General features: G+C 44.2%; 1 long non-coding RNA gene across 1 annotated transcript in view; it reads left to right on the forward strand.

The window, feature by feature from the left end:
• The window catches only part of LOC309513041, a 328,088-nt gene that overhangs the window by 123,052 nt on the left and 178,036 nt on the right, over positions 1-27,000 (forward strand). The window lies entirely within an intron of this gene.

Genomic DNA, 27,000 nt, shown 5'->3' on the forward strand with positions numbered 1-27,000 from the left:
CGATGAATTTCTTCAAAAAGCCCGTTTTTGGCAGCAGATTTCGCTTACGGCCATACCACGTTGAGAACGCCCGATCTCATCTGATCTCGGAAGCTAAGCAGGGTCGGGCCTGGTTAGTACTTGGATGGGAGACCGCCTGGGAATACCAGGTGCTGTAAGCTTTTTAGTTTACTTCACTAATGTTCTAACCTTTTAAATAGCCCGTTTTTGGCAGCAGATTTCGCTTACGGCCATACCACGTTGAGAACGCCCGATCTCGTCTGATCTCGGAAGCTAAGCAGGGTCGGGCCTGGTTAGTACTTGGATGGGAGACCGCCTGGGAATACCAGGTGCTGTAAGCATTTTTGGTTTAAAAAAAAAAAAAAAAAAAAAAAAAAGAGTCCATGAGATTCTTCAAAAAGCCTGAAATATTCTCTGAGTTTCTTCAACATGCCCCGGTCTTGGGAGCAGAGTTTCTTCAGAAGGCCTGAAAAATTCGATGAATTTCTTCAAAAAGCCCGTTTTTGGCAGCAGATTTCGCTTACGGCCATACCACGTTGAGAACGCCCGATCTCGTCTGATCTCGGAAGCTAAGCAGGGTCGGGCCTGGTTAGTACTTGGATGGGAGACCGCCTGGGAATACCAGGTGCTGTAAGCTTTTTAGTTTACTTCACTAATGTTCTAACCTTTTAAATAGCCCGTTTTTGGCAGCAGATTTCGCTTACGGCCATACCACGTTGAGAACGCCCGATCTTGTCTGATCTCGGAAGCTAAGCAGGGTCGGGCCTGGTTAGTACTTGGATGGGAGACCGCCTGGGAATACCAGGTGCTGTAAGCATTTTTGGTTAAAAAAAAAAAAAAAAAAGAAAAAAAGAGTCCATGAGATTCTTCAAAAAGCCTGAAATATTCTCTGAGTTTCTTCAACATGCCCCGGTCTTGGGAGCAGAGTTTCTTCAGAAGGCCTGAAAAATTCGATGAATTTCTTCAAAAAGCCCGTTTTTGGCAGCAGATTTCGCTTACGGCCATACCACGTTGAGAACGCCCGATCTCGTCTGATCTCGGAAGCTAAGCAGGGTCGGGCCTGGTTAGTACTTGGATGGGAGACCGCCTGGGAATACCAGGTGCTGTAAGCTTTTTAGTTTACTTCACTAATGTTCTAACCTTTTAAATAGCCCGTTTTTGGCAGCAGATTTCGCTTACGGCCATACCACGTTGAGAACGCCCGATCTCGTCTGATCTCGGAAGCTAAGCAGGGTCGGGCCTGGTTAGTACTTGGATGGGAGACCGCCTGGGAATACCAGGTGCTGTAAGCATTTTTGGTTTAAAAAAAAAAGAGTCCATGAGATTCTTCAAAAAGCCTGAAATATTCTCTGAGTTTCTTCAACATGCCCCGGTCTTGGGAGCAGAGTTTCTTCAGAAGGCCTGAAAAATTCGATGAATTTCTTCAAAAAGCCCGTTTTTGGCAGCAGATTTCGCTTACGGCCATACCACGTTGAGAACGCCCGATCTCGTCTGATCTCGGAAGCTAAGCAGGGTCGGGCCTGGTTAGTACTTGGATGGGAGACCGCCTGGGAATACCAGGTGCTGTAAGCTTTTTAGTTTACTTCACTAATGTTCTAACCTTTTAAATAGCCCGTTTTTGGCAGCAGATTTCGCTTACGGCCATACCACGTTGAGAACGCCCGATCTCGTCTGATCTCGGAAGCTAAGCAGGGTCGGGCCTGGTTAGTACTTGGATGGGAGACCGCCTGGGAATACCAGGTGCTGTAAGCATTTTTGATTTAAAAAAAAAAAAAAAAAAAAAAAAAGAGTCCATGAGATTCTTCAAAAAGCCTGAAATATTCTCTGAGTTTCTTCAACATGCCCCGGTCTTGGGAGCAGAGTTTCTTCAGAAGGCCTGAAAAATTCGATGAATTTCTTCAAAAAGCCCGTTTTGGGCAGCAGATTTCGCTTACGGCCATACCACGTTGAGAACGCCCGATCTCGTCTGATCTCGGAAGCTAAGCAGGGTCGGGCCTGGTTAGTACTTGGATGGGAGACCGCCTGGGAATACCAGGTGCTGTAAGCATTTTTGGTTTAAAAAAAAAAAAAAAAAAAAAAAAAAAGAGTCCATGAGATTCTTCAAAAAGCCTGAAATATTCTCTGAGTTTCTTCAACATGCCCCGGTCTTGGGAGCAGAGTTTCTTCAGAAGACCTGAAAAATTCGATGAATTTCTTCAAAAAGCCCGTTTTTGGCAGCAGATTTCGCTTACGGCCATACCACGTTGAGAACGCCCGATCTCGTCTGATCTCGGAAGCTAAGCAGGGTCGGGCCTGGTTAGTACTTGGATGGGAGACCGCCTGGGAATACCAGGTGCTGTAAGCATTTTTGGTTTAAAAAAAAAAAAAAAAAAAAAAAAAATAGTCCATGAGATTCTTCAAAAAGCCTGAAATATTCTCTGAGTTTCTTCAACATGCCCCGGTCTTGGGAGCAGAGTTTCTTCAGAAGACCTGAAAAATTCGATGAATTTCTTCAAAAAGCCCGTTTTTGGCAGCAGATTTCGCTTACGGCCATACCACGTTGAGAACGCCCGATCTCGTCTGATCTCGGAAGCTAAGCAGGGTCGGGCCTGGTTAGTACTTGGATGGGAGACCGCCTGGGAATACCAGGTGCTGTAAGCTTTTTAGTTTACTTCACTAATGTTCTAACCTTTTAAATAGCCCGTTTTTGGCAGCAGATTTCGCTTACGGCCATACCACTTGGGAACGCCCGATCTCGTCTGATCTCGGAAGCTAAGCAGGGTCGGGCCTGGTTAGTACTTGGATGGGAGACCGCCTGGGAATACCAGGTGCTGTAAGCATTTTTGATTTAAAAAAAAAAAAAAGAGTCCATGAGATTCTTCAAAAAGCCTGAAATATTCTCTGAGTTTCTTCAACATGCCCCGGTCTTGGGAGCAGAGTTTCTTCAGAAGGCCTGAAAAATTCGATGAATTTCTTCAAAAAGCCCGTTTTTGGCAGCAGATTTCGCTTACGGCCATACCACGTTGAGAACGCCCGATCTCGTCTGATCTCGGAAGCTAAGCAGGGTCGGGCCTGGTTAGTACTTGGATGGGAGACCGCCTGGGAATACCAGGTGCTGTAAGCTTTTTAGTTTACTTCACTAATGTTCTAACCTTTTAAATAGCCCGTTTTTGGCAGCAGATTTCGCTTACGGCCATACCACGTTGAGAACGCCCGATCTCGTCTGATCTCGGAAGCTAAGCAGGGTCGGGCCTGGTTAGTACTTGAATGGGAGACCGCCTGGGAATACCAGGTGCTGTAAGCATTTTTGGTTTAAAAAAAAAAAAAAAAGAGTCCATGAGATTCTTCAAAAAGCCTGAAATATTCTCTGAGTTTCTTCAACATGCCCCGGTCTTGGGAGCAGAGTTTCTTCAGAAGACCTGAAAAATTCGATGAATTTCTTCAAAAAGCCCGTTTTTGGCAGCAGATTTCGCTTACGGCCATACCACGTTGAGAACGCCCGATCTCGTCTGATCTCGGAAGCTAAGCAGGGTCGGGCCTGGTTAGTACTTGGATGGGAGACCGCCTGGGAATACCAGGTGCTGTAAGCTTTTTAGTTTACTTCACTAATGTTCTAACCTTTTAAATAGCCCGTTTTTGGCAGCAGATTTCGCTTACGGCCATACCACGTTGAGAACGCCCGATCTCGTCTGATCTCGGAAGCTAAGCAGGGTCGGGCCTGGTTAGTACTTGGATGGGAGACCGCCTGGGAATACCAGGTGCTGTAAGCATTTTTGATTTAAAAAAAAAAAAAAAAAAAAAAAAAAGAGTCCATGAGATTCTTCAAAAAGCCTGAAATATTCTCTGAGTTTCTTCAACATGCCCCGGTCTTGGGAGCAGAGTTTCTTCAGAAGGCCTGAAAAATTCGATGAATTTCTTCAAAAAGCCCGTTTTTGGCAGCAGATTTCGCTTACGGCCATACCACGTTGAGAACGCCCGATCTCGTCTGATCTCGGAAGCTAAGCAGGGTCGGGCCTGGTTAGTACTTGGATGGGAGACCGCCTGGGAATACCAGGTGCTGTAAGCTTTTTAGTTTACTTCACTAATGTTCTAACCTTTTAAATAGCCCGTTTTTGGCAGCAGATTTCGCTTACGGCCATACCACGTTGAGAACGCCCGATCTCGTCTGATCTCGGAAGCTAAGCAGGGTCGGGCCTGGTTAGTACTTGAATGGGAGACCGCCTGGGAATACCAGGTGCTGTAAGCATTTTTGATTTAAAAAAAAAAAAAAAAGAGTCCATGAGATTCTTCAAAAAGCCTGAAATATTCTCTGAGTTTCTTCAACATGCCCGGTCTTGGGAGCAGAGTTTCTTCAGAAGGCCTGAAAAATTCGATGAATTTCTTCAAAAAGCCCGTTTTTGGCAGCAGATTTCGCTTACGGCCATACCACGTTGAGAACGCCCGATCTCGTCTGATCTCGGAAGCTAAGCAGGGTCGGGCCTGGTTAGTACTTGGATGGGAGACCGCCTGGGAATACCAGGTGCTGTAAGCATTTTTGGTTTAAAAAAAAAAAAAAAAAAAAAAAAAAAGAGTCCATGAGATTCTTCAAAAAGCCTGAAATATTCTCTGAGTTTCTTCAACATGCCCCGGTCTTGGGAGCAGAGTTTCTTCAGAAGGCCTGAAAAATTCGATGAATTTCTTCAAAAAGCCCGTTTTTGGCAGCAGATTTCGCTTACGGCCATACCACGTTGAGAACGCCCGATCTCGTCTGATCTCGGAAGCTAAGCAGGGTCGGGCCTGGTTAGTACTTGGATGGGAGACCGCCTGGGAATACCAGGTGCTGTAAGCATTTTTGGTAAAAAAAAAAAAAAAAAAAAGAAAAAAAGAGTCCATGAGATTCTTCAAAAAGCCTGAAATATTCTCTGAGTTTCTTCAACATGCCCCGGTCTTGGGAGCAGAGTTTCTTCAGAAGGCCTGAAAAATTCGATGAATTTCTTCAAAAAGCCCGTTTTTGGCAGCAGATTTCGCTTACGGCCATACCACGTTGAGAACGCCCGATCTCGTCTGATCTCGGAAGCTAAGCAGGGTCGGGCCTGGTTAGTACTTGGATGGGAGACCGCCTGGGAATACCAGGTGCTGTAAGCATTTTTGGTTTAAAAAAAAAAAAAAAAAAAAAAAAAAAGAGTCCATGAGATTCTTCAAAAAGCCTGAAATATTCTCTGAGTTTCTTCAACATGCCCCGGTCTTGGGAGCAGAGTTTCTTCAGAAGGCCTGAAAAATTCGATGAATTTCTTCAAAAAGCCCGTTTTTGGCAGCAGATTTCGCTTACGGCCATACCACGTTGAGAACGCCCGATCTCGTCTGATCTCGGAAGCTAAGCAGGGTCGGGCCTGGTTAGTACTTGGATGGGAGACCGCCTGGGAATACCAGGTATTGTAAGCTTTTTAGTTTACTTCACTAATGTTCTAACCTTTTAAATAGCCCGTTTTTGGCAGCAGATTTCGCTTACGGCCATACCACGTTGAGAACGCCCGATCTCGTCTGATCTCGGAAGCTAAGCAGGGTCGGGCCTGGTTAGTACTTGGATGGGAGACCGCCTGGGAATACCAGGTGCTGTAAGCATTTTTGGTTTAAAAAAAAAAAAAAAAAAAAAAAAAATAGTCCATGAGATTCTTCAAAAAGCCTGAAATATTCTCTGAGTTTCTTCAACATGCCCCGGTCTTGGGAGCAGAGTTTCTTCAGAAGACCTGAAAAATTCGATGAATTTCTTCAAAAAGCCCGTTTTTGGCAGCAGATTTCGCTTACGGCCATACCACGTTGAGAACGCCCGATCTCGTCTGATCTCGGAAGCTAAGCAGGGTCGGGCCTGGTTAGTACTTGGATGGGAGACCGCCTGGGAATACCAGGTGCTGTAAGCTTTTTAGTTTACTTCACTAATGTTCTAACCTTTTAAATAGCCCGTTTTTGGCAGCAGATTTCGCTTACGGCCATACCACGTTGAGAACGCCCGATCTCGGAAGCTAAGCAGGGTCGGGCCTGGTTAGTACTTGGATGGGAGACCGCCTGGGAATACCAGGTGCTGTAAGCATTTTTGATTTAAAAAAAAAAAAAAAAAAAAAAAAAAGAGTCCATGAGATTCTTCAAAAAGCCTGAAATATTCTCTGAGTTTCTTCAACATGCCCCGGTCTTGGGAGCAGAGTTTCTTCAGAAGGCCTGAAAAATTCGATGAATTTCTTCAAAAAGCCCGTTTTTGGCAGCAGATTTCGCTTACGGCCATACCACGTTGAGAACGCCCGATCTCGTCTGATCTCGGAAGCTAAGCAGGGTCGGGCCTGGTTAGTACTTGGATGGGAGACCGCCTGGGAATACCAGGTGCTGTAAGCTTTTTAGTTTACTTCACTAATGTTCTAACCTTTTAAATAGCCCGTTTTTGGCAGCAGATTTCGCTTACGGCCATACCACGTTGAGAACGCCCGATCTCGTCTGATCTCGGAAGCTAAGCAGGGTCGGGCCTGGTTAGTACTTGAATGGGAGACCGCCTGGGAATACCAGGTGCTGTAAGCATTTTTGGTTTAAAAAAAAAAAAAAAAAGAGTCCATGAGATTCTTCAAAAAGCCTGAAATATTCTCTGAGTTTCTTCAACATGCCCCGGTCTTGGGAGCAGAGTTTCTTCAGAAGACCTGAAAAATTCGATGAATTTCTTCAAAAAGCCCGTTTTTGGCAGCAGATTTCGCTTACGGCCATACCACGTTGAGAACGCCCGATCTCGTCTGATCTCGGAAGCTAAGCAGGGTCGGGCCTGGTTAGTACTTGGATGGGAGACCGCCTGGGAATACCAGGTGCTGTAAGCTTTTTAGTTTACTTCACTAATGTTCTAACCTTTTAAATAGCCCGTTTTTGGCAGCAGATTTCGCTTACGGCCATACCACGTTGAGAACGCCCGATCTCGTCTGATCTCGGAAGCTAAGCAGGGTCGGGCCTGGTTAGTACTTGGATGGGAGACCGCCTGGGAATACCAGGTGCTGTAAGCATTTTTGATTTAAAAAAAAAAAAAAAAAAAAAAAAAAGAGTCCATGAGATTCTTCAAAAAGCCTGAAATATTCTCTGAGTTTCTTCAACATGCCCCGGTCTTGGGAGCAGAGTTTCTTCAGAAGGCCTGAAAAATTCGATGAATTTCTTCAAAAAGCCCGTTTTTGGCAGCAGATTTCGCTTACGGCCATACCACGTTGAGAACGCCCGATCTCGTCTGATCTCGGAAGCTAAGCAGGGTCGGGCCTGGTTAGTACTTGGATGGGAGACCGCCTGGGAATACCAGGTGCTGTAAGCTTTTTAGTTTACTTCACTAATGTTCTAACCTTTTAAATAGCCCGTTTTTGGCAGCAGATTTCGCTTACGGCCATACCACGTTGAGAACGCCCGATCTCGTCTGATCTCGGAAGCTAAGCAGGGTCGGGCCTGGTTAGTACTTGAATGGGAGACCGCCTGGGAATACCAGGTGCTGTAAGCATTTTTGATTTAAAAAAAAAAAAAAAAGAGTCCATGAGATTCTTCAAAAAGCCTGAAATATTCTCTGAGTTTCTTCAACATGCCCGGTCTTGGGAGCAGAGTTTCTTCAGAAGGCCTGAAAAATTCGATGAATTTCTTCAAAAAGCCCGTTTTTGGCAGCAGATTTCGCTTACGGCCATACCACGTTGAGAACGCCCGATCTCGTCTGATCTCGGAAGCTAAGCAGGGTCGGGCCTGGTTAGTACTTGGATGGGAGACCGCCTGGGAATACCAGGTGCTGTAAGCTTTTTAGTTTACTTCACTAATGTTCTAACCTTTTAAATAGCCCGTTTTTGGCAGCAGATTTCGCTTACGGCCATACCACGTTGAGAACGCCCGATCTCGTCTGATCTCGGAAGCTAAGCAGGGTCGGGCCTGGTTAGTACTTGGATGGGAGACCGCCTGGGAATACCAGGTGCTGTAAGCATTTTTGATTTAAAAAAAAAAAAAAAAAAAAAAAAAAAGAGTCCATGAGATTCTTCAAAAAGCCTGAAATATTCTCTGAGTTTCTTCAACATGCCCCGGTCTTGGGAGCAGAGTTTCTTCAGAAGGCCTGAAAAATTCGATGAATTTCTTCAAAAAGCCCGTTTTTGGCAGCAGATTTCGCTTACGGCCATACCACGTTGAGAACGCCCGATCTCGTCTGATCTCGGAAGCTAAGCAGGGTCGGGCCTGGTTAGTACTTGGATGGGAGACCGCCTGGGAATACCAGGTGCTGTAAGCTTTTTAGTTTACTTCACTAATGTTCTAACCTTTTAAATAGCCCGTTTTTGGCAGCAGATTTCGCTTACGGCCATACCACGTTGAGAACGCCCGATCTCGTCTGATCTCGGAAGCTAAGCAGGGTCGGGCCTGGTTAGTACTTGAATGGGAGACCGCCTGGGAATACCAGGTGCTGTAAGCATTTTTGATTTAAAAAAAAAAAAAAAAGAGTCCATGAGATTCTTCAAAAAGCCTGAAATATTCTCTGAGTTTCTTCAACATGCCCGGTCTTGGGAGCAGAGTTTCTTCAGAAGGCCTGAAAAATTCGATGAATTTCTTCAAAAAGCCCGTTTTTGGCAGCAGATTTCGCTTACGGCCATACCACGTTGAGAACGCCCGATCTCGTCTGATCTCGGAAGCTAAGCAGGGTCGGGCCTGGTTAGTACTTGGATGGGAGACCGCCTGGGAATACCAGGTGCTGTAAGCATTTTTGGTTTAAAAAAAAAAAAAAAAAAAAAAAGAGTCCATGAGATTCTTCAAAAAGCCTGAAATATTCTCTGAGTTTCTTCAACATGCCCCGGTCTTGGGAGCAGAGTTTCTTCAGAAGGCCTGAAAAATTCGATGAATTTCTTCAAAAAGCCCGTTTTTGGCAGCAGATTTCGCTTACGGCCATACCACGTTGAGAACGCCCGATCTCGTCTGATCTCGGAAGCTAAGCAGGGTCGGGCCTGGTTAGTACTTGGATGGGAGACCGCCTGGGAATACCAGGTGCTGTAAGCATTTTTGGTTTAAAAAAAAAAATAAAAATAAAAAAAAGAGTCCATGAGATTCTTCAAAAAGCCTGAAATATTCTCTGAGTTTCTTCAACATGCCCCGGTCTTGGGAGCAGAGTTTCTTCAGAAGGCCTGAAAAATTCGATGAATTTCTTCAAAAAGCCCGTTTTTGGCAGCAGATTTCGCTTACGGCCATACCACGTTGAGAACGCCCGATCTCGTCTGATCTCGGAAGCTAAGCAGGGTCGGGCCTGGTTAGTACTTGGATGGGAGACCGCCTGGGAATACCAGGTGCTGTAAGCTTTTTAGTTTACTTCACTAATGTTCTAACCTTTTAAATAGCCCGTTTTTGGCAGCAGATTTCGCTTACGGCCATACCACGTTGAGAACGCCCGATCTCGTCTGATCTCGGAAGCTAAGCAGGGTCGGGCCTGGTTAGTACTTGGATGGGAGACCGCCTGGGAATACCAGGTGCTGTAAGCATTTTTGGTTTAAAAAAAAAAAAAAAAAAAAAAAAAAATAGTCCATGAGATTCTTCAAAAAGCCTGAAATATTCTCTGAGTTTCTTCAACATGCCCCGGTCTTGGGAGCAGAGTTTCTTCAGAAGACCTGAAAAATTCGATGAATTTCTTCAAAAAGCCCGTTTTTGGCAGCAGATTTCGCTTACGGCCATACCACGTTGAGAACGCCCGATCTCGTCTGATCTCGGAAGCTAAGCAGGGTCGGGCCTGGTTAGTACTTGGATGGGAGACCGCCTGGGAATACCAGGTGCTGTAAGCTTTTTAGTTTACTTCACTAATGTTCTAACCTTTTAAATAGCCCGTTTTTGGCAGCAGATTTCGCTTACGGCCATACCACGTTGAGAACGCCCGATCTCGGAAGCTAAGCAGGGTCGGGCCTGGTTAGTACTTGGATGGGAGACCGCCTGGGAATACCAGGTGCTGTAAGCATTTTTGATTTAAAAAAAAAAAAAAAAAAAAAAAAAAAGAGTCTATGAGATTCTTCAAAAAGCCTGAAATATTCTCTGAGTTTCTTCAACATGCCCCGGTCTTGGGAGCAGAGTTTCTTCAGAAGGCCTGAAAAATTCGATGAATTTCTTCAAAAAGCCCGTTTTTGGCAGCAGATTTCGCTTACGGCCATACCACGTTGAGAACGCCCGATCTCGTCTGATCTCGGAAGCTAAGCAGGGTCGGGCCTGGTTAGTACTTGGATGGGAGACCGCCTGGGAATACCAGGTGCTGTAAGCTTTTTAGTTTACTTCACTAATGTTCTAACCTTTTAAATAGCCCGTTTTTGGCAGCAGATTTCGCTTACGGCCATACCACGTTGAGAACGCCCGATCTCGTCTGATCTCGGAAGCTAAGCAGGGTCGGGCCTGGTTAGTACTTGAATGGGAGACCGCCTGGGAATACCAGGTGCTGTAAGCATTTTTGGTTTAAAAAAAAAAAAAAAAAGAGTCCATGAGATTCTTCAAAAAGCCTGAAATATTCTCTGAGTTTCTTCAACATGCCCCGGTCTTGGGAGCAGAGTTTCTTCAGAAGACCTGAAAAATTCGATGAATTTCTTCAAAAAGCCCGTTTTTGGCAGCAGATTTCGCTTACGGCCATACCACGTTGAGAACGCCCGATCTCGTCTGATCTCGGAAGCTAAGCAGGGTCGGGCCTGGTTAGTACTTGGATGGGAGACCGCCTGGGAATACCAGGTGCTGTAAGCTTTTTAGTTTACTTCACTAATGTTCTAACCTTTTAAATAGCCCGTTTTTGGCAGCAGATTTCGCTTACGGCCATACCACGTTGAGAACGCCCGATCTCGTCTGATCTCGGAAGCTAAGCAGGGTCGGGCCTGGTTAGTACTTGGATGGGAGACCGCCTGGGAATACCAGGTGCTGTAAGCATTTTTGATTTAAAAAAAAAAAAAAAAAAAAAAAAAAAGAGTCCATGAGATTCTTCAAAAAGCCTGAAATATTCTCTGAGTTTCTTCAACATGCCCCGGTCTTGGGAGCAGAGTTTCTTCAGAAGGCCTGAAAAATTCGATGAATTTCTTCAAAAAGCCCGTTTTTGGCAGCAGATTTCGCTTACGGCCATACCACGTTGAGAACGCCCGATCTCGTCTGATCTCGGAAGCTAAGCAGGGTCGGGCCTGGTTAGTACTTGGATGGGAGACCGCCTGGGAATACCAGGTGCTGTAAGCTTTTTAGTTTACTTCACTAATGTTCTAACCTTTTAAATAGCCCGTTTTTGGCAGCAGATTTCGCTTACGGCCATACCACGTTGAGAACGCCCGATCTCGTCTGATCTCGGAAGCTAAGCAGGGTCGGGCCTGGTTAGTACTTGAATGGGAGACCGCCTGGGAATACCAGGTGCTGTAAGCATTTTTGATTTAAAAAAAAAAAAAAAAGAGTCCATGAGATTCTTCAAAAAGCCTGAAATATTCTCTGAGTTTCTTCAACATGCCCGGTCTTGGGAGCAGAGTTTCTTCAGAAGGCCTGAAAAATTCGATGAATTTCTTCAAAAAGCCCGTTTTTGGCAGCAGATTTCGCTTACGGCCATACCACGTTGAGAACGCCCGATCTCGTCTGATCTCGGAAGCTAAGCAGGGTCGGGCCTGGTTAGTACTTGGATGGGAGACCGCCTGGGAATACCAGGTGCTGTAAGCTTTTTAGTTTACTTCACTAATGTTCTAACCTTTTAAATAGCCCGTTTTTGGCAGCAGATTTCGCTTACGGCCATACCACGTTGAGAACGCCCGATCTCGTCTGATCTCGGAAGCTAAGCAGGGTCGGGCCTGGTTAGTACTTGGATGGGAGACCGCCTGGGAATACCAGGTGCTGTAAGCATTTTTGATTTAAAAAAAAAAAAAAAAAAAAAAAAAAAGAGTCCATGAGATTCTTCAAAAAGCCTGAAATATTCTCTGAGTTTCTTCAACATGCCCCGGTCTTGGGAGCAGAGTTTCTTCAGAAGGCCTGAAAAATTCGATGAATTTCTTCAAAAAGCCCGTTTTTGGCAGCAGATTTCGCTTACGGCCATACCACGTTGAGAACGCCCGATCTCGTCTGATCTCGGAAGCTAAGCAGGGTCGGGCCTGGTTAGTACTTGGATGGGAGACCGCCTGGGAATACCAGGTGCTGTAAGCTTTTTAGTTTACTTCACTAATGTTCTAACCTTTTAAATAGCCCGTTTTTGGCAGCAGATTTCGCTTACGGCCATACCACGTTGAGAACGCCCGATCTCGTCTGATCTCGGAAGCTAAGCAGGGTCGGGCCTGGTTAGTACTTGAATGGGAGACCGCCTGGGAATACCAGGTGCTGTAAGCATTTTTGATTTAAAAAAAAAAAAAAAAGAGTCCATGAGATTCTTCAAAAAGCCTGAAATATTCTCTGAGTTTCTTCAACATGCCCGGTCTTGGGAGCAGAGTTTCTTCAGAAGGCCTGAAAAATTCGATGAATTTCTTCAAAAAGCCCGTTTTTGGCAGCAGATTTCGCTTACGGCCATACCACGTTGAGAACGCCCGATCTCGTCTGATCTCGGAAGCTAAGCAGGGTCGGGCCTGGTTAGTACTTGGATGGGAGACCGCCTGGGAATACCAGGTGCTGTAAGCATTTTTGGTTTAAAAAAAAAAAAAAAAAAAAAAAAAAAGAGTCCATGAGATTCTTCAAAAAGCCTGAAATATTCTCTGAGTTTCTTCAACATGCCCCGGTCTTGGGAGCAGAGTTTCTTCAGAAGGCCTGAAAAATTCGATGAATTTCTTCAAAAAGCCCGTTTTTGGCAGCAGATTTCGCTTACGGCCATACCACGTTGAGAACGCCCGATCTCGTCTGATCTCGGAAGCTAAGCAGGGTCGGGCCTGGTTAGTACTTGGATGGGAGACCGCCTGGGAATACCAGGTGCTGTAAGCTTTTTAGTTTACTTCACTAATGTTCTAACCTTTTAAATAGCCCGTTTTTGGCAGCAGATTTCGCTTACGGCCATACCACGTTGAGAACGCCCGATCTCGTCTGATCTCGGAAGCTAAGCAGGGTCGGGCCTGGTTAGTACTTGAATGGGAGACCGCCTGGGAATACCAGGTGCTGTAAGCATTTTTGGTTTAAAAAAAAAAAAAAAAAGAGTCCATGAGATTCTTCAAAAAGCCTGAAATATTCTCTGAGTTTCTTCAACATGCCCCGGTCTTGGGAGCAGAGTTTCTTCAGAAGACCTGAAAAATTCGATGAATTTCTTCAAAAAGCCCGTTTTTGGCAGCAGATTTCGCTTACGGCCATACCACGTTGAGAACGCCCGATCTCGTCTGATCTCGGAAGCTAAGCAGGGTCGGGCCTGGTTAGTACTTGGATGGGAGACCGCCTGGGAATACCAGGTGCTGTAAGCTTTTTAGTTTACTTCACTAATGTTCTAACCTTTTAAATAGCCCGTTTTTGGCAGCAGATTTCGCTTACGGCCATACCACGTTGAGAACGCCCGATCTCGTCTGATCTCGGAAGCTAAGCAGGGTCGGGCCTGGTTAGTACTTGGATGGGAGACCGCCTGGGAATACCAGGTGCTGTAAGCATTTTTGATTTAAAAAAAAAAAAAAAAAAAAAAAAAAGAGTCCATGAGATTCTTCAAAAAGCCTGAAATATTCTCTGAGTTTCTTCAACATGCCCCGGTCTTGGGAGCAGAGTTTCTTCAGAAGGCCTGAAAAATTCGATGAATTTCTTCAAAAAGCCCGTTTTTGGCAGCAGATTTCGCTTACGGCCATACCACGTTGAGAACGCCCGATCTCGTCTGATCTCGGAAGCTAAGCAGGGTCGGGCCTGGTTAGTACTTGGATGGGAGACCGCCTGGGAATACCAGGTGCTGTAAGCTTTTTAGTTTACTTCACTAATGTTCTAACCTTTTAAATAGCCCGTTTTTGGCAGCAGATTTCGCTTACGGCCATACCACGTTGAGAACGCCCGATCTCGTCTGATCTCGGAAGCTAAGCAGGGTCGGGCCTGGTTAGTACTTGAATGGGAGACCGCCTGGGAATACCAGGTGCTGTAAGCATTTTTGATTTAAAAAAAAAAAAAAAAGAGTCCATGAGATTCTTCAAAAAGCCTGAAATATTCTCTGAGTTTCTTCAACATGCCCGGTCTTGGGAGCAGAGTTTCTTCAGAAGGCCTGAAAAATTCGATGAATTTCTTCAAAAAGCCCGTTTTTGGCAGCAGATTTCGCTTACGGCCATACCACGTTGAGAACGCCCGATCTCGTCTGATCTCGGAAGCTAAGCAGGGTCGGGCCTGGTTAGTACTTGGATGGGAGACCGCCTGGGAATACCAGGTGCTGTAAGCTTTTTAGTTTACTTCACTAATGTTCTAACCTTTTAAATAGCCCGTTTTTGGCAGCAGATTTCGCTTACGGCCATACCACGTTGAGAACGCCCGATCTCGTCTGATCTCGGAAGCTAAGCAGGGTCGGGCCTGGTTAGTACTTGGATGGGAGACCGCCTGGGAATACCAGGTGCTGTAAGCATTTTTGATTTAAAAAAAAAAAAAAAAAAAAAAAAAAGAGTCCATGAGATTCTTCAAAAAGCCTGAAATATTCTCTGAGTTTCTTCAACATGCCCCGGTCTTGGGAGCAGAGTTTCTTCAGAAGGCCTGAAAAATTCGATGAATTTCTTCAAAAAGCCCGTTTTTGGCAGCAGATTTCGCTTACGGCCATACCACGTTGAGAACGCCCGATCTCGTCTGATCTCGGAAGCTAAGCAGGGTCGGGCCTGGTTAGTACTTGGATGGGAGACCGCCTGGGAATACCAGGTGCTGTAAGCTTTTTAGTTTACTTCACTAATGTTCTAACCTTTTAAATAGCCCGTTTTTGGCAGCAGATTTCGCTTACGGCCATACCACGTTGAGAACGCCCGATCTCGTCTGATCTCGGAAGCTAAGCAGGGTCGGGCCTGGTTAGTACTTGAATGGGAGACCGCCTGGGAATACCAGGTGCTGTAAGCATTTTTGATTTAAAAAAAAAAAAAAAAGAGTCCATGAGATTCTTCAAAAAGCCTGAAATATTCTCTGAGTTTCTTCAACATGCCCGGTCTTGGGAGCAGAGTTTCTTCAGAAGGCCTGAAAAATTCGATGAATTTCTTCAAAAAGCCCGTTTTTGGCAGCAGATTTCGCTTACGGCCATACCACGTTGAGAACGCCCGATCTCGTCTGATCTCGGAAGCTAAGCAGGGTCGGGCCTGGTTAGTACTTGGATGGGAGACCGCCTGGGAATACCAGGTGCTGTAAGCATTTTTGGTTTAAAAAAAAAAAAAAAAAAAAAAAAAAAGAGTCCATGAGATTCTTCAAAAAGCCTGAAATATTCTCTGAGTTTCTTCAACATGCCCCGGTCTTGGGAGCAGAGTTTCTTCAGAAGGCCTGAAAAATTCGATGAATTTCTTCAAAAAGCCCGTTTTTGGCAGCAGATTTCGCTTACGGCCATACCACGTTGAGAACGCCCGATCTCGTCTGATCTCGGAAGCTAAGCAGGGTCGGGCCTGGTTAGTACTTGGATGGGAGACCGCCTGGGAATACCAGGTGCTGTAAGCATTTTTGGTTTAAAAAAAAAAAAAAAAAAAAAAAAAAAGAGTCCATGAGATTCTTCAAAAAGCCTGAAATATTCTCTGAGTTTCTTCAACATGCCCCGGTCTTGGGAGCAGAGTTTCTTCAGAAGGCCTGAAAAATTCGATGAATTTCTTCAAAAAGCCCGTTTTTGGCAGCAGATTTCGCTTACGGCCATACCACGTTGAGAACGCCCGATCTCGTCTGATCTCGGAAGCTAAGCAGGGTCGGGCCTGGTTAGTACTTGGATGGGAGACCGCCTGGGAATACCAGGTGCTGTAAGCATTTTTGGTAAAAAAAAAAGAAAAAAAAAGAAAAAAAGAGTCCATGAGATTCTTCAAAAAGCCTGAAATATTCTCTGAGTTTCTTCAACATGCCCCGGTCTTGGGAGCAGAGTTTCTTCAGAAGGCCTGAAAAATTCGATGAATTTCTTCAAAAAGCCCGTTTTTGGCAGCAGATTTCGCTTACGGCCATACCACGTTGAGAACGCCCGATCTCGTCTGATCTCGGAAGCTAAGCAGGGTCGGGCCTGGTTAGTACTTGGATGGGAGACCGCCTGGGAATACCAGGTGCTGTAAGCATTTTTGATTTAAAAAAAAAAAAAAAAAAAAAAAAAAAAGAGTCCATGAGATTCTTCAAAAAGCCTGAAATATTCTCTGAGTTTCTTCAACATGCCCCGGTCTTGGGAGCAGAGTTTCTTCAGAAGGCCTGAAAAATTCGATGAATTTCTTCAAAAAGCCCGTTTTTGGCAGCAGATTTCGCTTACGGCCATACCACGTTGAGAACGCCCGATCTCGTCTGATCTCGGAAGCTAAGCAGGGTCGGGCCTGGTTAGTACTTGGATGGGAGACCGCCTGGGAATACCAGGTGCTGTAAGCATTTTTGATTTAAAAAAAAAAAAAAAAAAAAAAAAAAGAGTCCATGAGATTCTTCAAAAAGCCTGAAATATTCTCTGAGTTTCTTCAACATGCCCCGGTCTTGGGAGCAGAGTTTCTTCAGAAGGCCTGAAAAATTCGATGAATTTCTTCAAAAAGCCCGTTTTTGGCAGCAGATTTCGCTTACGGCCATACCACGTTGAGAACGCCCGATCTCGTCTGATCTCGGAAGCTAAGCAGGGTCGGGCCTGGTTAGTACTTGGATGGGAGACCGCCTGGGAATACCAGGTGCTGTAAGCATTTTTGATTTAAAAAAAAAAAAAAAAAAAAAAAAAAGAGTCCATGAGATTCTTCAAAAAGCCTGAAATATTCTCTGAGTTTCTTCAACATGCCCCGGTCTTGGGAGCAGAGTTTCTTCAGAAGGCCTGAAAAATTCGATGAATTTCTTCAAAAAGCCCGTTTTTGGCAGCAGATTTCGCTTACGGCCATACCACGTTGAGAACGCCCGATCTCGTCTGATCTCGGAAGCTAAGCAGGGTCGGGCCTGGTTAGTACTTGGATGGGAGACCGCCTGGGAATACCAGGTGCTGTAAGCATTTTTGGTTTTAAAAAAAAAAAAAAAAGAGTCCATGAGATTCTTCAAAAAGCCTGAAATATTCTCTGAGTTTCTTCAACATGCCCCGGTCTTGGGAGCAGAGTTTCTTCAGAAGGCCTGAAAAATTCGATGAATTTCTTCAAAAAGCCCGTTTTTGGCAGCAGATTTCGCTTACGGCCATACCACGTTGAGAACGCCCGATCTCGTCTGATCTCGGAAGCTAAGCAGGGTCGGGCCTGGTTAGTACTTGGATGGGAGACCGCCTGGGAATACCAGGTGCTGTAAGCATTTTTGATTTAAAAAAAAAAAAAAAGAGTCCATGAGATTCTTCAAAAAGCCTGAAATATTCTCTGAGTTTCTTCAACATGCCCCGGTCTTGGGAGCAGAGTTTCTTCAGAAGGCCTGAAAAATTCGATGAATTTCTTCAAAAAGCCCGTTTTTGGCAGCAGATTTCGCTTACGGCCATACCACGTTGAGAACGCCCGATCTCGTCTGATCTCGGAAGCTAAGCAGGGTCGGGCCTGGTTAGTACTTGGATGGGAGACCGCCTGGGAATACCAGGTGCTGTAAGCATTTTTGGTTTAAAAAAAAAAAAAAAAAAAAAAAAAAAGAGTCCATGAGATTCTTCAAAAAGCCTGAAATATTCTCTGAGTTTCTTCAACATGCCCCGGTCTTGGGAGCAGAGTTTCTTCAGAAGACCTGAAAAATTCGATGAATTTCTTCAAAAAGCCCGTTTTTGGCAGCAGATTTCGCTTACGGCCATACCACGTTGAGAACGCCCGATCTCGTCTGATCTCGGAAGCTAAGCAGGGTCGGGCCTGGTTAGTACTTGGATGGGAGACCGCCTGGGAATACCAGGTGCTGTAAGCATTTTTGGTTTAAAAAAAAAAAAAAAAAAAAAAAAAAATAGTCCATGAGATTCTTCAAAAAGCCTGAAATATTCTCTGAGTTTCTTCAACATGCCCCGGTCTTGGGAGCAGAGTTTCTTCAGAAGACCTGAAAAATTCGATGAATTTCTTCAAAAAGCCCGTTTTTGGCAGCAGATTTCGCTTACGGCCATACCACGTTGAGAACGCCCGATCTCGTCTGATCTCGGAAGCTAAGCAGGGTCGGGCCTGGTTAGTACTTGGATGGGAGACCGCCTGGGAATACCAGGTGCTGTAAGCTTTTTAGTTTACTTCACTAATGTTCTAACCTTTTAAATAGCCCGTTTTTGGCAGCAGATTTCGCTTACGGCCATACCACGTTGAGAACGCCCGATCTCGGAAGCTAAGCAGGGTCGGGCCTGGTTAGTACTTGGATGGGAGACCGCCTGGGAATACCAGGTGCTGTAAGCATTTTTGGTTTAAAAAAAAAAAAAAAAAAAAAAAAAAAGAGTCCATGAGATTCTTCAAAAAGCCTGAAATATTCTCTGAGTTTCTTCAACATGCCCCGGTCTTGGGAGCAGAGTTTCTTCAGAAGACCTGAAAAATTCGATGAATTTCTTCAAAAAGCCCGTTTTTGGCAGCAGATTTCGCTTACGGCCATACCACGTTGAGAACGCCCGATCTCGTCTGATCTCGGAAGCTAAGCAGGGTCGGGCCTGGTTAGTACTTGGATGGGAGACCGCCTGGGAATACCAGGTGCTGTAAGCTTTTTAGTTTACTTCACTAATGTTCTAACCTTTTAAATAGCCCGTTTTTGGCAGCAGATTTCGCTTACGGCCATACCACGTTGAGAACGCCCGATCTCGGAAGCTAAGCAGGGTCGGGCCTGGTTAGTACTTGGATGGGAGACCGCCTGGGAATACCAGGTGCTGTAAGCATTTTTGATTTAAAAAAAAAAAAAAAAAAAAAAAAAAAGAGTCCATGAGATTCTTCAAAAAGCCTGAAATATTCTCTGAGTTTCTTCAACATGCCCCGGTCTTGGGAGCAGAGTTTCTTCAGAAGGCCTGAAAAATTCGATGAATTTCTTCAAAAAGCCCGTTTTTGGCAGCAGATTTCGCTTACGGCCATACCACGTTGAGAACGCCCGATCTCGTCTGATCTCGGAAGCTAAGCAGGGTCGGGCCTGGTTAGTACTTGGATGGGAGACCGCCTGGGAATACCAGGTGCTGTAAGCTTTTTAGTTTACTTCACTAATGTTCTAACCTTTTAAATAGCCCGTTTTTGGCAGCAGATTTCGCTTACGGCCATACCACGTTGAGAACGCCCGATCTCGTCTGATCTCGGAAGCTAAGCAGGGTCGGGCCTGGTTAGTACTTGAATGGGAGACCGCCTGGGAATACCAGGTGCTGTAAGCATTTTTGGTTTAAAAAAAAAAAAAAAAAGAGTCCATGAGATTCTTCAAAAAGCCTGAAATATTCTCTGAGTTTCTTCAACATGCCCCGGTCTTGGGAGCAGAGTTTCTTCAGAAGACCTGAAAAATTCGATGAATTTCTTCAAAAAGCCCGTTTTTGGCAGCAGATTTCGCTTACGGCCATACCACGTTGAGAACGCCCGATCTCGTCTGATCTCGGAAGCTAAGCAGGGTCGGGCCTGGTTAGTACTTGGATGGGAGACCGCCTGGGAATACCAGGTGCTGTAAGCTTTTTAGTTTACTTCACTAATGTTCTAACCTTTTAAATAGCCCGTTTTTGGCAGCAGATTTCGCTTACGGCCATACCACGTTGAGAACGCCCGATCTCGTCTGATCTCGGAAGCTAAGCAGGGTCGGGCCTGGTTAGTACTTGGATGGGAGACCGCCTGGGAATACCAGGTGCTGTAAGCATTTTTGATTTAAAAAAAAAAAAAAAAAAAAAAAAAAAGAGTCCATGAGATTCTTCAAAAAGCCTGAAATATTCTCTGAGTTTCTTCAACATGCCCCCGGTCTTGGGAGCAGAGTTTCTTCAGAAGGCCTGAAAAATTCGATGAATTTCTTCAAAAAGCCCGTTTTTGGCAGCAGATTTCGCTTACGGCCATACCACGTTGAGAACGCCCGATCTCGTCTGATCTCGGAAGCTAAGCAGGGTCGGGCCTGGTTAGTACTTGGATGGGAGACCGCCTGGGAATACCAGGTGCTGTAAGCTTTTTAGTTTACTTCACTAATGTTCTAACCTTTTAAATAGCCCGTTTTTGGCAGCAGATTTCGCTTACGGCCATACCACGTTGAGAACGCCCGATCTCGTCTGATCTCGGAAGCTAAGCAGGGTCGGGCCTGGTTAGTACTTGGATGGGAGACCGCCTGGGAATACCAGGTGCTGTAAGCATTTTTGGTTTAAAAAAAAAAAAAAGAGTCCATGAGATTCTTCAAAAAGCCTGAAATATTCTCTGAGTTTCTTCAACATGCCCCGGTCTTGGGAGCAGAGTTTCTTCAGAAGGCCTGAAAAATTCGATGAATTTCTTCAAAAAGCCCGTTTTTGGCAGCAGATTTCGCTTACGGCCATACCACGTTGAGAACGCCCGATCTCGTCTGATCTCGGAAGCTAAGCAGGGTCGGGCCTGGTTAGTACTTGGATGGGAGACCGCCTGGGAATACCAGGTGCTGTAAGCATTTTTGGTTTAAAAAAAAAAAAAAAAAAAAAAAAAAAGAGTCCATGAGATTCTTCAAAAAGCCTGAAATATTCTCTGAGTTTCTTCAACATGCCCCGGTCTTGGGAGCAGAGTTTCTTCAGAAGGCCTGAAAAATTCGATGAATTTCTTCAAAAAGCCCGTTTTTGGCAGCAGATTTCGCTTACGGCCATACCACGTTGAGAACGCCCGATCTCGTCTGATCTCGGAAGCTAAGCAGGGTCGGGCCTGGTTAGTACTTGGATGGGAGACCGCCTGGGAATACCAGGTGCTGTAAGCATTTTTGATTTAAAAAAAAAAAAAAAAAAAAAAAAAAAGAGTCCATGAGATTCTTCAAAAAGCCTGAAATATTCTCTGAGTTTCTTCAACATGCCCCGGTCTTGGGAGCAGAGTTTCTTCAGAAGGCCTGAAAAATTCGATGAATTTCTTCAAAAAGCCCGTTTTTGGCAGCAGATTTCGCTTACGGCCATACCACGTTGAGAACGCCCGATCTCGTCTGATCTCGGAAGCTAAGCAGGGTCGGGCCTGGTTAGTACTTGGATGGGAGACCGCCTGGGAATACCAGGTGCTGTAAGCATTTTTGATTTAAAAAAAAAAAAAAAAAAAAAAAAAATGAGTCCATGAGATTCTTCAAAAAGCCTGAAATATTCTCTGAGTTTCTTCAACATGCCCCGGTCTTGGGAGCAGAGTTTCTTCAGAAGGCCTGAAAAATTCGATGAATTTCTTCAAAAAGCCCGTTTTTGGCAGCAGATTTCGCTTACGGCCATACCACGTTGAGAACGCCCGATCTCGTCTGATCTCGGAAGCTAAGCAGGGTCGGGCCTGGTTAGTACTTGGATGGGAGACCGCCTGGGAATACCAGGTGCTGTAAGCATTTTTGGTTTAAAAAAAAAAAAAAAAAAAAAAAAAAGAGTCCATGAGATTCTTCAAAAAGCCTGAAATAGGGGGGGCGCTAGAGAGCCCGAACAAGATGGCAGCATAGCGTGACGGCTCCCTATAACCTCGCACATAAAACAGCCCCAGATCTTTACAAACCTGGTCAACTACATAATATAAATAATGCCTAAACCCCCAGTAGCAAAGGAGTGTGATATCTTCTCGAACGCCCGAAAAACAAGCTCACGAAGTGCGAAGACAGCATCTCCGGTCGAGAGTGTCGAAGCTAATAGCATGGCTAGTGTAGCCGACGTACTAACTGAGCTTAAATCACTCCGCTCCGAGTTCAGCTCGAAGCTGGACGGAATAAACATCCAACTGGGGGAGCTGACGAACTCTGTCTCGGTGATGGAGAGCAATTTAGGTGAAATCAAACGAGATGTAACAGCGAATGAACAGCGAATCGAGGAGGCTGAAACTCGCATAGCCGCTACAGAGGACGCGTTGGACAAGGCCGAGAGGGCTTTGGCTAAAGCAACAAAGCGGCTCACATACCTGGAGGAAAAGACAGAGGACCTGGAAAACCGCGGGAGGAGGAAAAATATCCGGCTGTTTGGTCTTAAGGAGGGAGCTGAGGGTAAGCGTCCTCTTTTAGACTTTATTACCGATATGCTACCCCAGTGGCTGGGCAACGAACCCGACAGAGTATTCATATTGGAAAGAGCCCATCGTACCCTGGCCTCACCAGTTCCCAATCAGAACCGAGCCGTCCTCCTTCGCTTTCTCAACTATCAGGATAAAGAATTCGTCCTACGCTCTACAAGACAACGGGACATTACACACGACGGATCCAAACTCGCATTCGTCCAGGATTTTTCAGCGGAGACGATCCGACGAAGACGGGAGTTCAACGCTGTAAAAAAGCTGTTTGTTGACATGGGGACCTTCCGAGGATTTCACCTCCAACCGTGCAGGCTAAGAGTGCTACACAACGGGAAAATACAGTTGTTTTCCTCACCACAAGAGGCTGAAGAATTCCATCGCAAAATCTCTGCTAAATAGCCCACACAGGACCAGGTTTGAATTGAATTGAATCGTTTTCCATACATGGAGAGGGGTGAGTGCATTAACTTATGTGCAGGAGACAGGCTCGCCATCGGGCCTGACGGTGACCACTTAAGCCAGGTGACTCTACAACAGTAGGAAATATGAACAATTCACAGAAGGCACACACTGGTTTCTATCAAACAGACAGTGCAAAACTTCTGCTTTATCTTTATTTTATTCTATTTTATTTATTTATTTTCCGTGAACACTTGCAGTCTCTGTATATGACTGTCACTTTATTTTGGATATATGTGATATTTTTCTAGCATGGTAAATAGAAGAGAGCAATGGTATTAAGATGGGATGGGAGCAGCAGGTGTGTAGGTTTTATGAATACTAATTCAAATCTGTTCTAAGTTGTGTTTTAAATAATACTAATGGCGGGACATTTTGATTTTTCTATATACTTGAAAATAATATACATATAATATATATAAAAAATGATTGTTTTTTCTTTTTCTTTTTTCTTTTTTTTTTTTTTTTTTTTTTACCTACATGCTTGCTGTTAAGTAGAGTGGATTACCACTCAAGAAAGTTAAGCTTGAACTCTTTTCTTGCCTGTTCTCCTGCACAGAGATACCGCCTTTTTCTAAGATGTGCGTCGTTGACGGATAGCTGTTACTTGCCGGTCAACTTGAGGGTGTTAATTGTTCCAGTGGGGTTGCCTTGTCGTTTGGGGACTAGGCTGGGGTTTTGGGGAGGCGGGGAGGGGGTGGGTAGAGGGGGCCCCTCATGCTCTACCAATGTTTTGTTTTTTTGTCTTAATAGCTTGTTAGTCTTATTTTGTTTTTACTTTTACTTTTACTTTTACTCTATCATGGTCACACGAAACCAATGTAGCAGGCAAATCTCTGTATGTCTAGTACACTTAATGTAATAACGTTTAATGTCAGAGGCCTTGGCCACCCAATTAAGCGGAAGAGAGTCCTTACATTCTTAAAAAAAGAAAAAGTAGACATAGCTTTCCTTCAGGAAACCCATTTGTCCAATGAAGAGCATAAAAAACTCAAGAGAGATTGGGTCGGGCAAGCTTACTTCTCTAGCTTTACTAGCAATAAAAGGGGAACAGCAATACTTATTCATAAAAAACTACCTTTCATATTTAAAGAGCAATATAGCGACTATGATGGCAGACAAATATTAATTAAGGGGATGCTATATGGACAAGAGCTGACATTACTAAACGTATATGCACCGAACAAAGATAACCCTAAATTCATGATGGATACGATCACCCTATTTAATCAATATAATACAGACTTTGGAATAGTTGCCGGAGATTTTAATTGTCATATGGATAGTAGCTTAGACAAATCCTCAACCACACTGTCTAACCCCAACGCTTCTAAGACTCTGAGGTTAGCCTCGGCTGATGTAGGCCTGGTCGATGTTTGGAGAGAACTTAATCCTACAAGGAAAGATTACACTTTCTATTCGGCTAGACACAAATCATACTCCCGACTAGATTTATTTTTTTTACCACAGGATCATCTCTCATCCATAGTTTCATGCGATATAGGGCCCATTCTTATATCAGACCACTCACCAGTCTACCTGCGGTTATCCCTGCCCCAGCAGACAAATCAAACCAAACAATGGAGATTTAATACCTCCCTCCTCACAGACTTTCAGGCTTGTAATAATATTAGAAAATGGTTAGAGCAGTACAGACAGGATAATGCGTTCTCCCCCGTTACTCCGGCAGTGATGTGGGATGCAGCTAAAGCTGTAATTAGGGGCCAATTGATCTCTTACGCATCTGCAAAAAAAAAATCTATTATTAAACAAATAGAACAACTTAAGAAAGAGTTAATTAATTTGGAACAATGCCATAAACGCTCTCCTACAGAGGAAAACTTGAGAAAATTAAATGCAACAAGAACTAATCTTAATCTCATTCAAACAGAACATATCAAAAAACTTCTATTCTTTACCAAACAGCAATATCATGAATATGGTAACAAGCCAAGTAGACTTTTAGCCTATCAACTCAAAAAAGAACGTGCAGAAAGTATAATAAAGTGTACACGTAATGCGGCAGGCCAGTTGAAATATTATACACAATCAATTAAGTCCTCATTTCTTGATTTTTATACACAGCTTTACGCGTCAGAAAATCCCTCCGCAACAGATATCCACAGATTTTTGGAAAAAGTATCCCTACCCTCTATCTCAGAGGATAAGAAGGAGCAGTTGAGTGCTCCATTCGCCCCAGAGGAGGTGCTACAAGCAATCAAGTCAATGCCCTCCGGAAAAACTCCAGGTTTGGACGGATATTCGGTAGAATTCTATAAGACTTTCTGGGTGCAAATCGAGCCACTTTTCATGCCCATGGTTACTGATTTTTTTGAAAATGGCGTTCTTCCCGACACTATGAAGACAGCAATAATATCTTTAATACACAAGAAGGACAAGGATGCTGCTGACTGCGCATCATTTCGCCCAATTTCATTACTTCCGGTTGACTTTAAGATATTATCAAAATTAATTGCACGCAGGCTGGAAGACCTGTTGCCCCAGATTATTAATCCTGATCAGTCCGGTTTTGTGAAGGCACGCTATGCATCTGACAATATCCGGAGGCTATTAAATATAATTGACCACTCGGCCCTACATAACAGAACAGCCCTACTACTTTCGCTTGATGCAGAAAAAGCGTTTGATAGGGTCGAGTGGTCATATTTGTTTGCAGTTCTGAAGAAATTTAATCTGGGTGAAAAATGTATTGGGTGGATCAGAACTATGTATGGCAACCCACAAGCCCAAATATGTATAAATGGTACCCTCACTGAAAAATTCAATTTGTTTAGAGGCTGCCGGCAGGGGTGCCCTCTATCTCCATATTTATTTAACTTGGCAATTGAGCCACTCGCAGAAGCCATACGGGCTAATGAAGAGATTGCAGGTATTAATATCGGGAAAACACAGAACAAAATTTCGCTATATGCGGATGACATAATCCTATACTTAACCAGCCCCGAGCAATCAATTCCAGCAGTATTAGACCTTATCACTAAATTTGGAACAATATCAGGCTACAAAATCAATTTGACAAAATCCAATGCATTATTAATTAACTCGTCAGTTTCTAATAGACTCAGAGCAATCTCACCTTTCACCTGGGCCCAAAGCAGCTTTAAATATCTTGGGGTGAATGTGGCTCTAAAACTCAAGGATCTTTACCTCATAAACTATATTCCGTTGCTTAAAAAGATTAAGGAGGAATTAGAACATTGGAAAATGCTCCCCATCTCATTTCTCGGACGAATTAATGTAATTAAAATGAATGTTTTGCCCCGTTTTAGCTACTTATTTCAGTCACTGCCCTGTTACTTGGATAAAACGTTCTTTAAATCCATAAACAAAATACTTACCTCTTTCATCTGGAAAAATTCCTTACCAAGAATAGCTTTTAAAACTTTAACAAAATCTAGAGAGAAAGGGGGACTGGCATTACCAGACTTGCAGATGTACTACTGGGCCGCCCAGACAAAGGGCCTGATTAGCTGGGTGCAAAGACGTAATAATGCACATTGGGTAGACATAGAAGAAGAACTTTGTACTCCTATTTCTATAACCTTGCTACCATTCATTAACAACATAAATGCAATACATCAAATAACAAAAACATATGTAGTTTACAACACTCTTCGGGCTTGGCATGACATAAATAAGTTCTGCGGGAATTTTGGCAAAATCTCCAGGCTTTCCCCCTTATCCTTAAACCCAGATCTGCCACCGTCTATTGGTGGTTCCCTGTTTGCAAAGTGGAGAGGTAATGGTGTACATCAATTCCAACAATTGTTTGACGGGGATATACTCAAGTCCTTTGCTGTTTTAAGGTCAGAATATGCAATTCCGCAGCAGGACTTCTATAAATACTTACAAATTCGCCATCTAATAAACACTCTAAAAGGAGAAAAACGCCTGTCTTTGGGGCTAACAAATCTTGAGGAGATTTTGGTAAAATCAACATCATTAAAAGGGAAAATCTCTGAAATTTATAGTGTTTTGTTGGAGCATTACAGCTCTTCCTTAACCTCACTTAGGAATATATGGCAGAAGGATATGGGGCGTGCTTTTGATGAAGATCAGTGGGACACGATATGTCAGAATGTTTTTTCCTCACTGTCCTGTAATAAAATAATCGAACAAAATTATAAATTCATGCACAGGACGTACCTTACTCCGCTCCGCTTAAGTAAAATGTTCCCTAACTCATCCCCCAGATGTCATCGTTGTAAAACATGTAAAGGGTCAATTATGCATGTTTTTTGGGAATGCAGGAAATTAAAACATTTCTGGAAGGCGGTACATGATCTAACTGTTAAGATTGTGAAAACCCCGCTGGACATTACACCAACACGGTACCTCTTTGGTACGGAATTGGACAAGACGCTGGACACCACATGCAGGAAAAGGATTATCATAATGTCCTATATAGCAAAGAAATGCATCTTGCTCAATTGGAATCAACAAAGACCCCCAT

Source organism: Leuciscus leuciscus, assembly GCF_965113295.1.
Source record: "Leuciscus leuciscus genome assembly, chromosome: 1".
In the NCBI taxonomy this organism is placed as follows: domain Eukaryota; kingdom Metazoa; phylum Chordata; class Actinopteri; order Cypriniformes; family Leuciscidae; genus Leuciscus; species Leuciscus leuciscus.